The 14,865-nt window shown below is 45.6% G+C and overlaps 2 pseudogenes; one reads left to right on the top strand and one right to left on the bottom strand.

Annotated features, from left to right (window-relative positions):
• Positions 1–5,290: 5,290 nt before the first annotated feature.
• LOC147352302 (olfactory receptor 3A2-like) lies at positions 5,291–6,234 on the bottom strand (annotated as a pseudogene).
• A 7,077-nt stretch (positions 6,235–13,311) lies between these two features.
• On the top strand, positions 13,312–14,251 carry LOC147352301 (olfactory receptor 1D2-like; annotated as a pseudogene).
• The last annotated feature ends 614 nt before the right edge of the window (positions 14,252–14,865 follow it).

Raw genomic sequence — 14,865 nt, 5'->3', positions numbered from 1 at the left:
GATGAGTCGAAGAGTGAGTAGAGCAAGGCAAGGTAAGATCACTGGGTAAATGTTATAGGGGGGAGTATCTGTATTTGGAGTAGATAGCCAAGCTCTCACACCCTGTGACTGTAGCAGAGCCAGTCTGGAGGAAGAAAGACTCCTCTTCTTTCCTGGCAAGGACTCATCCAATGAAAAGCCATAGATTCTTTGTTGACCACAGCCCTCTTAACTTCCCTTTTCCCTCTATGAAAGTTGCGATGTCTTTTTCTCTAGTTACAGCAAGGGAGAGCTACTCTTTATTTCAGTGCCTGGGCTTCTAATTGTGGTGGCTTCACTTGTGGGGCACAGACTCTAGGGCATGTGGACTTCAGTAGTTGGGGCACATGGGCTCAGTAATGGCAGTTCCTGGGCTTAGTTGCTCCAAGGCATATGGGATCTTCCCGGACCAGGGATCAAACTGTTGGTTCCTGCATTGGCAGGCATGTTCTTTAGCACTGAGCCACCAGGGAAGCCCCCCTCCTTGGTTGTGAGCTCCACCAAGTTTCCAGTCTCCTACCTGGATCCCAAATCCCCACAAAGTCACTTTTGTCTGCATATGTGTGTGTGTGTGTGTACGCACTCAATCAAGTCCAACTCTTTGTAGCCCCATAGACCATAGCCCACCGGGCTCTTCTGTCCATGGAATTCTGCAGGCAAGAATGCTAGAGTGGGTTGCCATTTCCTCCTCCAGGGGATCTTCCCGACCCAGGGATTGAACCCACATCTCTTGTGTCTCTTGTCTTGGCAGGTGGATTCTTTACCACTAGCGCCACCTGGGAAGCCCACTTTTGTCTGCATAAAGTGAAGTGAAGAGAAAGTTGCTCAGTTGTGTCCAACTCTTTGTGACCCCATGGACTATACAGTCCATGGAATTCTCTAAGCCAGAATACTGGCGTGGGTAGCCTTTCCCATCTCCAGGGGATCTTCCCAAGCCAGGGATCGAAGCCAGGTCTCCCGCATTGCAGGCAGATTCTTTACCAGCTGAGCCACAAAGGAAGCCCAAGAATTCTGGAGTGGGTAGCCTATCCCTTCTCCAGCGGATCTTCCTGACCCAGGAATTGAACCAGAGCTTCCTGCATTGGTATTCATTACCAACTGAGCTATCAGGGAAGCAGTACGTGTGTCTGCTTATGGCTGCTAAATCGTTGTTACTGAGGGCACACAAGCAGAGGACCTCCTATTTGCTTTCTCTCTCAGTCTTTCTTTATGGTTCTTTTCTAGCTCTGAGGAAGGAAGGCACCACATTTTAAGATGCCTTGGGTCAAGGAACTGAGGCAGCCTCCAACTTCAGGCCAGTGAGGTCCTGAGGTCCTCAGTCCCCTAACCTGCAAGGAACTGAGTCCTACCAATGACCATGTGAATGAATGTGGAAGCTTTCCTTTCCTCAGTCAGGCCTGGAGACAGTTACACCACTGGCTGATGGCTTGATCATAGCCTTGCGAGAGGACTCAGGTCAAATATTTTTGATGAAATTTAGCATCCATATGGAGAGGTTCTGTAAGTTTAAAATATACATGATTCTAAGGACAGTATGAAAAATAAGAATGTAAAATATCTCAGTTATAATTTCATAATATTGATTATATGTTGAGATTATAATGTTTTAGATATATGAATAAAAGAAAATGAATCATTGAAATTCATTTCACTTGCTTACTTTAGCTTTAAAATGGTCCCTGCTACAGACTCAGAAACAGTCTTGTCCCATGAGGCTTCTAGAAAATTTTAAATTATGTATATGGCTCAGATTAAGTTTCCTTTGCGTAGCTCTGGATGATATCTTCTTCCTCCAAAAATTATTTATTTTTGCATCTATTAGGCACTAAGATTAGATCATTTTTATTCAATCTGGACCTGAGCTGATTCAAAGCTGAGTTTCATTGTTTGTGAAGATTGGTCAGTTAGGATTTCCTAACAAAATGGAAAAGAGGGCTGCTGCTGCTGCTAAATCCCTTCAGTCGTGTCCGACTCTGTGCAACCCCATAGATGGCAACCCACCAGGCTCCCCCGTCCCTGGGATTCTCCAGGCAACAACACTGGAATGGGTTGCCATTTCCTTCTCCAATGCATGAAAGTGAAAAGTGAAAGTGAAGTCTCTCAGTCGCGTCCGACTCTCAGCGATCCCATGGACTGCAGCCCACCAGGCTCCTCCATCCATGGGATTTTCCAGGCAAGAATACTGGAGTTGGTTGTCATTGCCTTCTCCAATGCATGAAAGTGAAAAGTGGAAGTGAAGTCTCTCAGTCACGTCTGACTCTCAGCGATCCCATGGACTGCAGCCGACCAGGCTCCTCCATTCATGGGAGTTTCCAGGCAAGAGTACTGGAGTGGGTTGCCATTGCCTTCTCCAGAAAAGAGGGCACAAGCTGTCAAAAAGCACTTCTTTTTTTTTTTGAGCAGAGAGAGTGTAATTTTATTTTTTTTAATTTAAATTTATTTATTTTAATTGGAGGCTAATTACTTTACAATATTGTATTGGTTTGCCATACATCAACATGAATCCGCCACGGGTGTACATGTGTTCTCCATCCTGAACCCCCCTCCCTCCTCCCTCCCCGTACCATCGCTCTGGGTCATCCCAGTGCACCAGCCCCAAGAATCCTGTATCCTGCATTAAACCTGGACTGGCGATTCATTTCTTATATGATATTATACATGCTTCAATGCCATTCTCCCAGATCATCCCACCCTCTCTCTCTCTCACAGAATCCAAAAGACTGTTCTATACATCTGTGTCTCTTTTGCTGTCTCGCATACAGGGTTATCGTTACCATCTTTCTAAATTCCATATATATGCGTTAGTATACTGTATTGGTGTTTCTCTTTCTGGCTTACTTCACTCTGTATAATAGGCTCCAGCTTCAGCACTTCTTAAAGAAGAAATACAACTGGCCACTAAATATGTGAAAAGATATCCAACTGCAGTTTTAACTGGAATTAAAGATCCAAATAAAAATACTGCCACTTCTCAACCTTCAGTTTGTAAAAATTAAAGATATTTATTTATAACAACCCCTTATGAAAGGGACGCAGTAAACAGACACTGTGATAACTTAGTGGATGTACACATTAGTGCTAAGTGTCATGGGGTAGATAGTGGCGGAGGTGGTGGTGGTAAAGCTCTCAAAATGTGTTCTGGACTCATCCTCATGAAAAAGGTCACCTAGAAAATCATATCAAAAGTCATTTAATGTGAAGAAACCTGGAGAGATGATCTCGTCCCAGTTCTTTATGGAACAAGTCCAGCCATAGAGAAGCACTTTCTAAGGTCACAGAGCGGTGGTTACAGCCCACACTCATGGTTGTCATTCTCAAGAATGTTTCCCCTTGAGAGAAGCTCATTCTCTTTAACCCCAAAGTGTCTGGAGACCCAAGAGTATCAGGAAAGAGACTGATTTCATCTGTGTTCTTTAGACTGTCACCAGGCGCTGCACCCAGAGGCAGGGAGGCTCTTGATTTTGACGGCCCAGTGGGGTTATGGAGGATGAAGCCTCAGCACACACATCTTCCCTCGCTCTTCTCATCTGTCAGTCCTGCCTCCTGTCTTTCTAAGATCATCTCCTAGCCAGAGGAAGCAGAAGAGGAATACCTAAACTGCCTTGTATCATTACACCTTCATCAAAACTTAAACTTTTCTTTTCCTGGTTGGACGGGTGGGGCCCAACAGTAACATCAAAGGTGCTAGTTATTCCATGGCCATATGCTAATAGGAAGTGATTCTATAGATGAATTTTATTCTCATCTCCCCTCCTACTCATTCTTCATTTTCTCGACACCCATCCTTGAACTCATCAGCATTCCTTAGGCGTCTAATGTGTTACCCTTAATTCTCTCATCCTTTCTCACCTCCCATCCTCTCATGTCCTTTTCCTAATTTCCATTTTTCTTTCTTACTACTTTTGTTCACCATGCTGTCCCATCCCTCCACATATCCTCATTTTCATCTTCAGTCCTCCACTCCCAAGCCTTTCTTACTTCTCACTCTCGTGCCTTTTCTTCTTGTTTTTATCTCAGCCTATCCTTCCAGTTACTTGACTCCAAAAGAGATTACAAAGAAGTCAAGCTCCAGGTGTAGCCATGGACAGTTATGGGAATGATAAAGTAGAGAAACATCAGAATTACCAGGACAGGGTAAGCAGTCTTTCCAAGGGAGGATGAAAAAAAGGTTACTAATCAATAATGGATGAATGCTGCATGAACATCAAGGTGAGGAAATTCTCTGTGTTGGAGCTGTACTGATATGTTAAGATAAAGTTAGAGGTGTCACTCCTAGGAACTACATTTATGGATATTTTTTGAGCTAGGAGGTTTGGGAGAGAAAAGCAAGATGTTTGAGAAGGTTACTTTGGATATTCTACATCGCAAATTCTAAGGAAATTATAGTACAAATGCCTCTTTCAAAGACTTTATCATTTATATGAGGAAGGAGACATCAAATAAGAAAGACAGTAGAGGATGGAGACAGAATATTCCTTTTCTTGATCTTAAGATATATCACAAATGCTTTAATTTCATTTTTATTTAGTGGGCTCTTTCTTTCTGTAGACTCAACCTGTGCTCTAAACATACTCTGGGATTCTTGTGTGGTTGTGAAAAAAAGGAAGTAATTTTCTGGGAGGCAAAAGGCAAATAATAAAGTAGAATAATCCTTGGCACTGAGCCCACAATTTAGGACAGCATTCTGCACCCTAATCTAGAGGGAATCTCACATACCCACCAGAAGAAAACTTGGTATTATTGGTTACTTAGACTGTGGTTAACCAAATACCCTTCCCTGTTAGGACATTGCTACACAAGACCTACCAGACCTCCAAGTCCTCAACTCTACCTGGAAAGTGAGCATAGCCAAAAGCAAAGTAGCAACTTGCCCTGGGAACTTTCTCGGCAGAACCTAACTTCATATCCCACTATTGTGCTTGTTTCTTCTCTACTGCACATATCACTATGTGATCTACCATGTAGGATGCTTGTTTATACTTGATGATGTTGTCTCCCTTCATTAGAATGTGAGTTGTGTGAGTGCTCAGACTCCTATTTTGTTCATCAGTGCCCTGGAAGAATGTCTAAGTCACAGAAGAATTGAATAAATACCTATTGTATAAATAAATGAATGAATTCTGTAGGGTTTCTTTGCAGAACAAGCACACAACACAAATTTTCAGGCACCAGAGCTAGGAAAATAGTTAGGAACCATTTTTCCAGGTTACTGCCCTCATTAAAAATTTCGCCCAACCCAGAAAAGGCAAGAAAGGACGGACCCTACCACCCCTCATATCAGTGACCGCCTCCCTACAAGTACCCGCCACAGGGCACCCTGAACGTCAGGGTTTCTAAGGCTGTAGATAAGTGGGTTCAGCATGGGATTGATAACTGTGTTGAAAACTCCAACTCCCTTATCCTTGTCTGAAGCCTCCTCTGAACCCAGGCGCATGTAGTTGAATACACCGGTCCCAAAGAAGAGGCAGACCACAGTGAGGTGGGAGCCACACGTGGAGAAGGCTTTCTTTCTGCCCTCCGCTGAGTGGATTCGTAGAACCGCAGCTGCCACGTGGATGTAGGAGCTGATGATGAGAACCACAGGTGTACCTGCCATTATGAAACCCACGCCAAAGAGCAGCAGCTCATTGAGCCTAGTGCTGGAGCAGGAGAGCTGGAAGAGCTGTGGGAGGTCACAGTAGAAGTGATTGACCTCACAGGGACCACAGAAGTTAAGGGTGGTTAGGGCAATAGTGTGGGTCAGTGCATTGGTGAAGGCACAAGCCCAGGACACAACCACTAGTATCCTCTGGACCGTCTGGCTCATGTGAGTGCTGTAGGTGAGAGGTCGGCAGATGGCCAAGAATCGATCATAGGCCATGTCAACAGGAAGCAGTCCATCCCAGCCAGAAGGTGGAAGAAGAAGAGCTGGGAGAGGCAGCCTGCATAGGGAACTGTGCGCTTGTGGGACAGGAGACGGCCCAACATGGCAGGAACAGTGACGGTGATGCACCCAATGTCCAGCGCCGATAGATTCCCCAGGAAGAAGTACATGGGGGTGTGGAGTTTGGGTTCCACCAAGATGGCTGCCAGGATGCTGAGGTTGCCCCCGACAGTGACCAGGTAGGCAAAGAGGAAGAGTACGAAGACCATAGGCTGTAGATTTTCTATTTCCACTAAGCCCAGTAAAATAAATTCAGTTACAGCTGTCCTGTTGGTTCTAGCTTCTGGCTGCATGAGTCTCTGTAAGGAAATGTCGCAGGAGTGGAAGTTTCAATCTACCTAATCTACTTATTCAACATAAATATGTTAAACCATATATGTTCAGAGCCCCATGGTAAGTTCCTAGCTGTCCGGGTAATGGTTTTCCCACTCCCCGGGGTCACTTACACCTCACCCACTGACCTCCTTCATCCCTCCATGTCTTTACCCTGCTCTTGGCTGAGATGCCCCAAACCACCAGAACTTTGTCCCTCCCATCTTCTCCCAGTTGAAAAATGTTAGAATACTTGGGGAAATAAATTCACATAAAAGCAAACTTCCTCTTTGAATACAGTGAGACTAAAATGTAAATCCCCCAGTTTACTCTGAGGGATCAGCCCAAACCAACAAACAGATTTCAAAATAGAAAAATTATTGGTATTTGGAGAGAAATATCCAGAAAGCATTTGAAAACACCACCCAGGTTCCAAGACTTCTAGACATGACGATCAAGCCAAGGTATTGCAAGAGTCAGAAAGAAGATAGCCATGACTTGGGTATCAGGAACTCCATCCCTTTCTCCAAGGTGGGGGACATAGTCCAAAGAATAAAATTAAAAATCTTTATGTCAATAAATTGCTCGTATTATTTGCTAGTATTGTTGCCCTTCGGAGAAGGCAATGGCAACCCACTCCAGTACTCTTGCCTGGAAAATCCCATGGATGGAGGAGCCTGGTAGGCTGCAGTCCATGGGGTCTCTGAGTCAGATATGACTGAGTGACTTCACTTTCACTTTTCACTTTCATGCATTGGAGAAGGAAATGGCAACCCACTCCAGTGTTCTTGCCTGGAGAATCCCAGGGACAGAGGAGCCTAGTGGGCTGCCGTCTATGGGGTCGCACAGAGTCGGACACGACTGAGGTGGCTTAGCAGCATTGTTGCTCTTTAAGCCCTTACATGAGACTTTGAATAGTGGCTTATTTTAAAATAATGTATTCTTTTCATAGTATCGGCTACTTGCTTCTGGAATGAAAATTTTGAGCATGACCTGTGGATTGGTTGCTAGTAGATGCCATTAGTTTTCTTTACAGCAAAATCACCTATCTTGCACTTGCCCTTGTTTCGGGCATGGTGGACTGACTAGTAGCTCTAACGGCATGTGTGCATGCTCTGTAGCATCCAACTCTTTGTGACCTCTTGAACTGTAGCTGCCAGGCTCCTCCGTCCATGGGGTTTCCCAAGCAAGAATACTGTACCTCTTATGTATGTGCATAATAGAGAACCAGATTGAGCTAAGTGTTTCAGATCTTATAATAAACTCTTGATTAAAAAAAAATCCATGTCTCTCTATTGCCCATGGAAAAAGCAGAGTCAGGGCTTCACTAAGAGTAACATTGTTTCCCTGCATAGAATGCACTGGATCAGAGGCTGGGAAGTCAGAACAGAAGGGAAAGGGTGATGAGAGCCTGAGCTTGGGTGAAAATTGGATATGGTGATCTCTAAGATAGCCTTAAAATTCTGAGATCACGTGATCAGTGAGATTTGGGGATCATCTTCAGGCTGATGAACATTGATGAAATTTATAATTGATAAATACAGATAGGCAAATCCGTGGATGGAGACTAGTTCTTTTCATGTATTGTATTAAGGAGCAATGACCTGCTCTCTGTTTTTGCTTTGGAGTCCATTTTGACCCAAACATTGATTGTAACCCGGTGGTTTTCTAACCTCCTTTCTCATGCTGTTTTCTGTACTGGCGATGACTTCCTTCCAACTCCACATGCCCAGGTATTTCAAGAGTTGACTGCAATGCTCACTTATGAATGTATCCTCCCTGGAAACTTCTCCATCTCAAAAAGAGCTCTGTCTCTCCTAAACTTCCACTACACATTATTTTATTGAACTTATTAGTTTCCCTTCTAGCTAAGTTATTTTTCTGTAGAGTATATCTCCCCTACTTCTCTGTAAGCTGCTTGAGGACAAAAATATTAATACATGTTTGACTCAGTTTTGCGGTAACAGTACTTAGCACAATACTTCCCTTATGGTATATACTCAATATTTTTCAATAAATCAATGGATGAGTCAAGTGTTCATAGGATTTCAGAGAAAGAAAACATCAGTATGAGCTAGAGTTCTCATGGAAGAGTCTCTAGTTGTATTGGAATCTGGGGCAGAATTTTATGTCTGTGCATGCTTAGCCGCTCAGTTGTAGTGGGCTGTTTGCAACCCCATGGACTGCAGCCCTCCAGGCTCCTCTGTCCATGGGATTCTCCAGGCAAGAATTTTATGGATTAGTATAGTTTAAGGAAGTTCCAGGGGCAGGTGCATGTACAAGACTTCTGCAAGGACTACTGATTTCTTTGGTTTTGATGGGACAAGCAGATAGAAATCTACCCTGACATGTTCCTTGTCATGTAAACCACTCATAATAATAAGGCCCTTAGGAGAGGTGTACCTTACAGACAAGCAAGTTATGGCCAGGCATAGAAGAGCAATAGAACAGCTGCTGACAACTCTCAGTTGGCTGGAGATGCAGCTTGTTTGAAATCAGAGGGATTCTGGGATGAACTCAGATCTTACAGAGACGTCTAGAGTGCCTTATGGGTATCATGCCCATCACTGAGGATTACCACTCTCAGGGCTTCATAATGAGCCTCGATTTCTCCCTACTGAGCCATGACAAACTCCTACTCTGGAATTCCACCCAACTCCTCCAAGATTCCAGTGATGAAACAGTTCAGCAAGGCCTCTGACTGGAGTCAAGTTTCTGACTACCTGATGAAGTGGGTCCTGGGCAGCAAACTGGACTCAGTGAATCCCCCTAATACTTACTCCTAAGAGTTGCAGGGGCTTCTGTGGTAGCTCAGCTGGTAAAGAATCTGCCTGCAATGCGGGAGACCCCAATTGGATTTCTGGATTGGGAAGATCCCGTAGAGAAGGGATAGGCTACCTATTCCAGTGTGCTTGGGCTTCCCTGGTGGCTCAGATAATAAAGAATCTGCCCACAATACTGGAGACCTGGGTTTAACCCCTGGGTTGGGAAGATCCCCGGGAGGAGGGAATGGGAACCCACTCCAGTATTCTTGCCTGGAGAAACCCCTTGGACACAGGAGCCTGGCGAGCTATAGTCTATGGGGTCGCAAAGAGCAGAATGAGCGACTAAGCACAGCACAAGCGTTGCAGAGAGCAGGCTTCATCCAAGAGAAGGAGACATGGACAAAAGGACCCAGAAAAGGAGCCAAGATCTTTGGGTTACAGTCCCAGATCTTCTAAAAAGGCTCCCCGCTTCAGGGGCATCAGTTGCACCAAGTATAAAAGCAGTTTGAGCTGATGGCAGCAGAAGCCCCATTTCTGTTTTGTAAGAGCAGAGGAAGAACCTGCTCTTACAAAGTGAGGACTCTTACAGAGTGAGGCCTATGAGTACTCACCCTGGCACAGGCATAGACACCAGAGAGTGTTTGCAGGAGAAGATGAGGAGCCCTTCAGACCTATCCACACAGAAATCCAGGAAGGGGCTTTGTATAGGAAAATGAAAGAAATTATAGGACTGTCTTCTCAATGGTATCCCCTGGGGGCCTCAGAAATTAGCCCTACCAGGAAAGCAGAGACAAAGTGGGGAGAGAGACAAGTTGTTTTATAACCAATTCAAGATCTTCATAAATATAGCAGCAGTGCCTCATACCTCTTGTATTTAGACTTTCCTTGGAAAAAAAAAATAAAGGTTATCTCTAGCCTTGGCTTTATGGCAGGTCATTAAGTCAAGTGATACGTAGCCCACTAATGGTGGGGTTGCTGAGGTCTGCAGGACTTGTCCATATTCTCCGAGTCACCCAGGAAGTTAGAGGTGTAATTGAGACTAGGTATGGGTTTCCTGAGGGAGCAGTTTTCTTTCTCAGAAGTCAGCCCCAAGCAGGGCCTATGAGCAGAGAGCAGCTAATTTCCAGACTTGCTGTGGACCTGGGGATGTGGAGGAAGCCCCAGCAGAGAGGAAGAGGGAGAAGCTTGCTTCCAATCCAGTTTCCTAATGAGCCCTCAAGAATGTGGGGCTTCCTCCCTCAGAGCCTCATTAGTGGGGCCCCTGGGACTGTATCTTGGGGATCCTGTAATGATTCTGGAAGTGCTGGTAAAAGAGGGATGTTGAGGGACTTCCTTGGTAATTCAGAGGTCAAGAATCTGCTTGCCAATGCAGGGGACATGGGTTCAATCCCTGGTTGGGGAAGATCCCACATGCCAAGGAGCAACTGAGCCTGTGTGCCACAACTATTGCACCTGTGCTCTAGAGCCCTGGACCCACAGCTACTAAGGCCATGCGTTGCAGCTACTGAAGACTTCATGCCCTAGAGCCGCTGCTCCATAAGATAAGTCACAGCAAGGAGAAGCCCACTCACTGCAGTAAGAGAGTAGCTCCCATTCACCGCAACTAGAGAAAGCCGGTGCACAGTAATGAAGACCCAGCACACTCAAAAATAAATAAATAAATAAATAAATAAAATTAATTTTTTTTAGTTTGACTCACTTAAAAAAAAAAAAAAAAGACATATGTTGAGCTCGAAGGACTCCTGGTTAGGTCTCAGCATACTCTAAGAAAGGAAATACCATTTATGTCCAAAAAGAAACAACTTATTCATAACAATAATTCCCATACCTGGCTGTGGTAGGGCCCCAAAGATATGCAGGTACTAATCCCTGAAATCAACTTTAAATCATGTAAAAGGGACTTTGTAAGTGTGATTGTTAGGGGTCTTCATCTGGGGAGATTATCCTGGATTATCCAAGTGGGCCTATGTGATGTGTAATCATAAGAGTCCTTTTAAGAGAGAGGTGGAGAGATATTTGACTACAGAAATGAAAAAGGCAATGTGGGGACTTCCTGACAGTCCAGTGATTAAGATGCTGAGCTTCCATTGCAGGGGGTGCAGGTTTGCATCCTGGTCAGGGAACTAAGAGCCCACATGCCACAGGCCGTGGCCAAAAAGACAATGTGATGATAGACATGGAGACTGGAGTGCTGTGGCCACAAGCCAAGGAATGCCAGAAGCCACCTGAAACTGGAGAAGACATGGAATAGATTTCCCCTGGAGCCTCCCAGGAGAACTCTTCCTGCTGACATCGCGAAGTTAGCCCTGTAGGACTCATTTTTGACTTTTGGTCTTCAGGACCCTGAGAAGATACATTTGTGTTAAAGTCACTGGATTTGTGGTACTTTGTTACAGCAGCAACAGGAAATAAATATACTGGCCAATATATCCTGGCAGGAACTGGAATTTCCTGCAGTTCATAGAGGAGCAGTGTGGGAGTGGATCATGAGGGCCCAAGGACTGGGGTAGAACATAAGGCTGAACAGGGAGAGTTCATTGACATGGCATCACCTGTCATGATTCAGGATTTAACATCCAGGCAAGGGTGCCTGGGGCTGGTTGTAATAGACTGCCAAGATGTTGATTATAGGGCCTCTTCAAGAGCTGGGAGACAGGGATTTCCCTGGTGGTCCAGTAGGTAAGGCTCCATGCACCCAGTGCAGGGGGGCTGGGTTTGATCGCTGGTCAGGGAACGATCTCACATACTACAATTAAGTGTCCACATGCCCAACTAAAGATCTTGAATGCCACAACTAAGACCTGGGGAAGCCAAATAAATAACTAGCAAAAATAAATATTAAAAAAAAAAATATCCATCAGACCCAGTTTGGCAGGCCTACATCTGGGAAGCTGTCTTCCTCCAGGTCCCTGGGTTGGCGGACATGTTCCCAGCCTATGGTTTCAAGGAGTAGAAGCTGGGTTATGGGGTCACTTCAAGATCTGCAGTCAGACAGAAGTCAGTGGGCCTGCCTCTGAGAGCACAGAAGACTGTGTTTTCTGATGGGTCCCTGGACAAGCAGGTGTGTTCTTGACCTATGCCTACAAGGTGCTGGAGCCAAGTTACAAGACTGTGTCAGCGTCTGCAGTTGGACCAAGGTTGGACAGTGTGTCTTAGGGGCATGGATGGGCATGACCTGCCTTGTCCCTGGGTGGGCAGAACTGGCAGCTGAGAGGGCCTAGGAATGGGCCATGGGCCAGTTCAGCATCCACAGCCAGGGCTGAGGTTGATGTGCTCATTATCTAGGACACAGGTGGGCCTGACTAATGCTAGGTTTCTTGACAGATGTTGTTGGTGACAGAATCAGGGCCAAGAGGGGCTGTAGTTGAATCCATAGGGCTGTTTCCAGGCCTGTATCCAGGACTCCTGTCTGCAAGTCTGCCAGCTGGGCACAGTCTTGTCTTCTCAAAAGAGCCCTCTTTGGACTTGACTCCACGGGGGTCTCATAATCTCTTACCTAGATCTCAAAGCTCCCACAAAGACACTTTTTGTCCAAATTATTGTTTCTAAGGGAGGAATATGAGTGAGCGAAACTCTTCTTCTTTTCTGCTATTATATATCTGTAATATCAGGCTAGTCAAGGCTGTGGTTTTTCCAGTAGTCATGTATGGATGTGAGAGTTGGACTGTGAAGAAAGCTGAGTGCGGAAGAATTGATGCTTTTGAACTGTGGTGTTGGAGAAGACTCTTGAGAGTCCCTTGGACTGCAAGGAGATCCAACCAGTCCATTCTAAAGGAGATCAGTCCTGGGTGTTCTTTGGAAGGAATGATGTTGAAGCTGAAACTCCAATACTTTGGCCACCTCATGCGAAGATTTGACCCACTGGAAAAGACACTGAAGCTGGGAGGGATTGGGGGCAGGAGAAGAAGAGGACCACAGAGGATGAGATGGCTGGATGGCATCATGGACTCAATGGACATGAGTTTGAGTAAGCTCTGAGAGTTGGTGATGGACAGGGAAGCCTGGTGTGCTACAGTCCATGGGGTCACAAAGAGTGGGACACAACTGAGTGACTGAAGTGAACTGAACTGAGAAATTGTTGCTGGAATGACTAGAAGTTACACATTGTCCATACTATATGTTTATGCCTGTATTACCTTGATGAAAATCTGTATTAAAATATTATAAAATTTAGTTCAAGATATTTTAATTCCAAGAGAATAGTTGATTTTGTGTATGTGAATGCCCTTGTTTAATAGAAGTAACTTAGTTAACAAACGTTTGTTGGTGCTGATGTTGCAGACAGTTGGAGAAATGCATGGAGACAACCAGAGTGGAGTCTCAGAGTTCCTCCTCCTGGGGATCTCACAGAATCCTGAGCAGCAGCGGGTCCTGTTTTGGATGTTCCTGTTCATGTACCTGGTCACAGTGGTGGGAAATGTGCTCATCATTCTGGCCATCTGCTCTGACTCCCGCCTACACACTCCCATGTACTTCTTCCTGGCCAACCTCTGCTTCACAGACCTCTTCTTCATCACCAACAAGAGCCCCAAGATGGTGGTAAACCTTCAGTCTCAGAACAAAGCCATCTCATATGGAGGGTGTGTGACTCAGCTCTATTTCCTGGTCTCCTTGGTGGCTCTGGACAACCTCATCCTTGCCACGATGGCATTTGACCGCTGTGTGGTCATCTGCCGCCCCCTCCACTACACCACAACCATGAGCCCTGAGCTCTGCATTTCACTCTTCACCTTGAGTTGGGCCCTCTCTGTCCTCTGTGGCCTCATCACACCCTCCTCATGACCAAGGTGACCTTCTGAGAGTCCTGGAAGATCCGCTACATCTTCTGTGAGATGTACGTCCTACTGAGGCTCGCCTGTTCTAACATTCACACCAGTCACACAATGTTGATTGTCACAGGCTACTTCATCTTCTTCACCCCTTGAGGGTTCATGATCACGTCCTATGTCTGGATTGTCAGCGCCATCCTCCAGATACCTTCAGTGTCTGGGAAACACAAAGTTTTCTCCACCATGCCTCCCACTTGGCTGTGGTCTCCCTCTGCTGTGGGACACTTGGTATGGTATATCTGCAGCTTCTTAAAACCTACACCATGAAGGACTCAGTAGCCCCACTGATGTATGCTGTGGTGACCCCCATGATGAATCCTTTCACCTACAGCCTGAGGATCAAGGCCATGCATGGGGCACTGGGAAGACTCCTCTTAGAGAAAGCCTTCCAGAGGTTGGCATGAGGTAATCTGGGCATTGAAGTGGTGATTGCTTCAACTCGTGTCCGAGGCATTATCCTATGGAGGATGCAGGAGTGATAAAGGCACACTCGTTGTTTAGTCACTATGTCATGTCTGATCCTTTTACCACCCCATGGACTGTAGCCCACCAGGCTCCTCTGTCCATGGGATTTGCCAGGCAAGAACACTGAAGCAGGTTGCCATTTCCTTTTCTAGGGAATATTCCCGACCCAGGGACTGAACCTGAGTCTCCTGCACTCGCAGCTGGATTCTTTATCACTGAGCTGCCTGGGAAGCCCCATGAGAGCATAGATCCTGCTCAAAATGAGCTTATATCTCTGTGATGAGGAAAAGACACCTATGTGTAACCAGTGTCCCCAGACCTCATCAACCTTGGCAATAAATAAGGTCATGTTAACACTAATACTAAAATTTTGCAGGATCAAAGTCTTCCACTTGTCTGACCATAGGGCCACAGTGCCACCATCCCAGTCTTTCATAACATACCCAGTTGTGGCCTGGAGAGGGGACTCTCTAGCACACTCTTGGTCTTGAGCTCTGACATGGTCTTGGGACCTGCTTCCTGTGAGCCATTTGGAGACACCTGCATTACCCCC

Source organism: Bos grunniens, chromosome 19, assembly GCF_055505025.1.
Source record: "Bos grunniens cultivar Pamir isolate PY7600 chromosome 19, Bosgru_T2T1.0, whole genome shotgun sequence".
Taxonomy (NCBI): domain Eukaryota; kingdom Metazoa; phylum Chordata; class Mammalia; order Artiodactyla; family Bovidae; genus Bos; species Bos grunniens.
The sequence above is the reverse complement of the archived record's forward strand: the minus strand, read 5'-3'. Positions and strand labels throughout refer to the sequence as shown.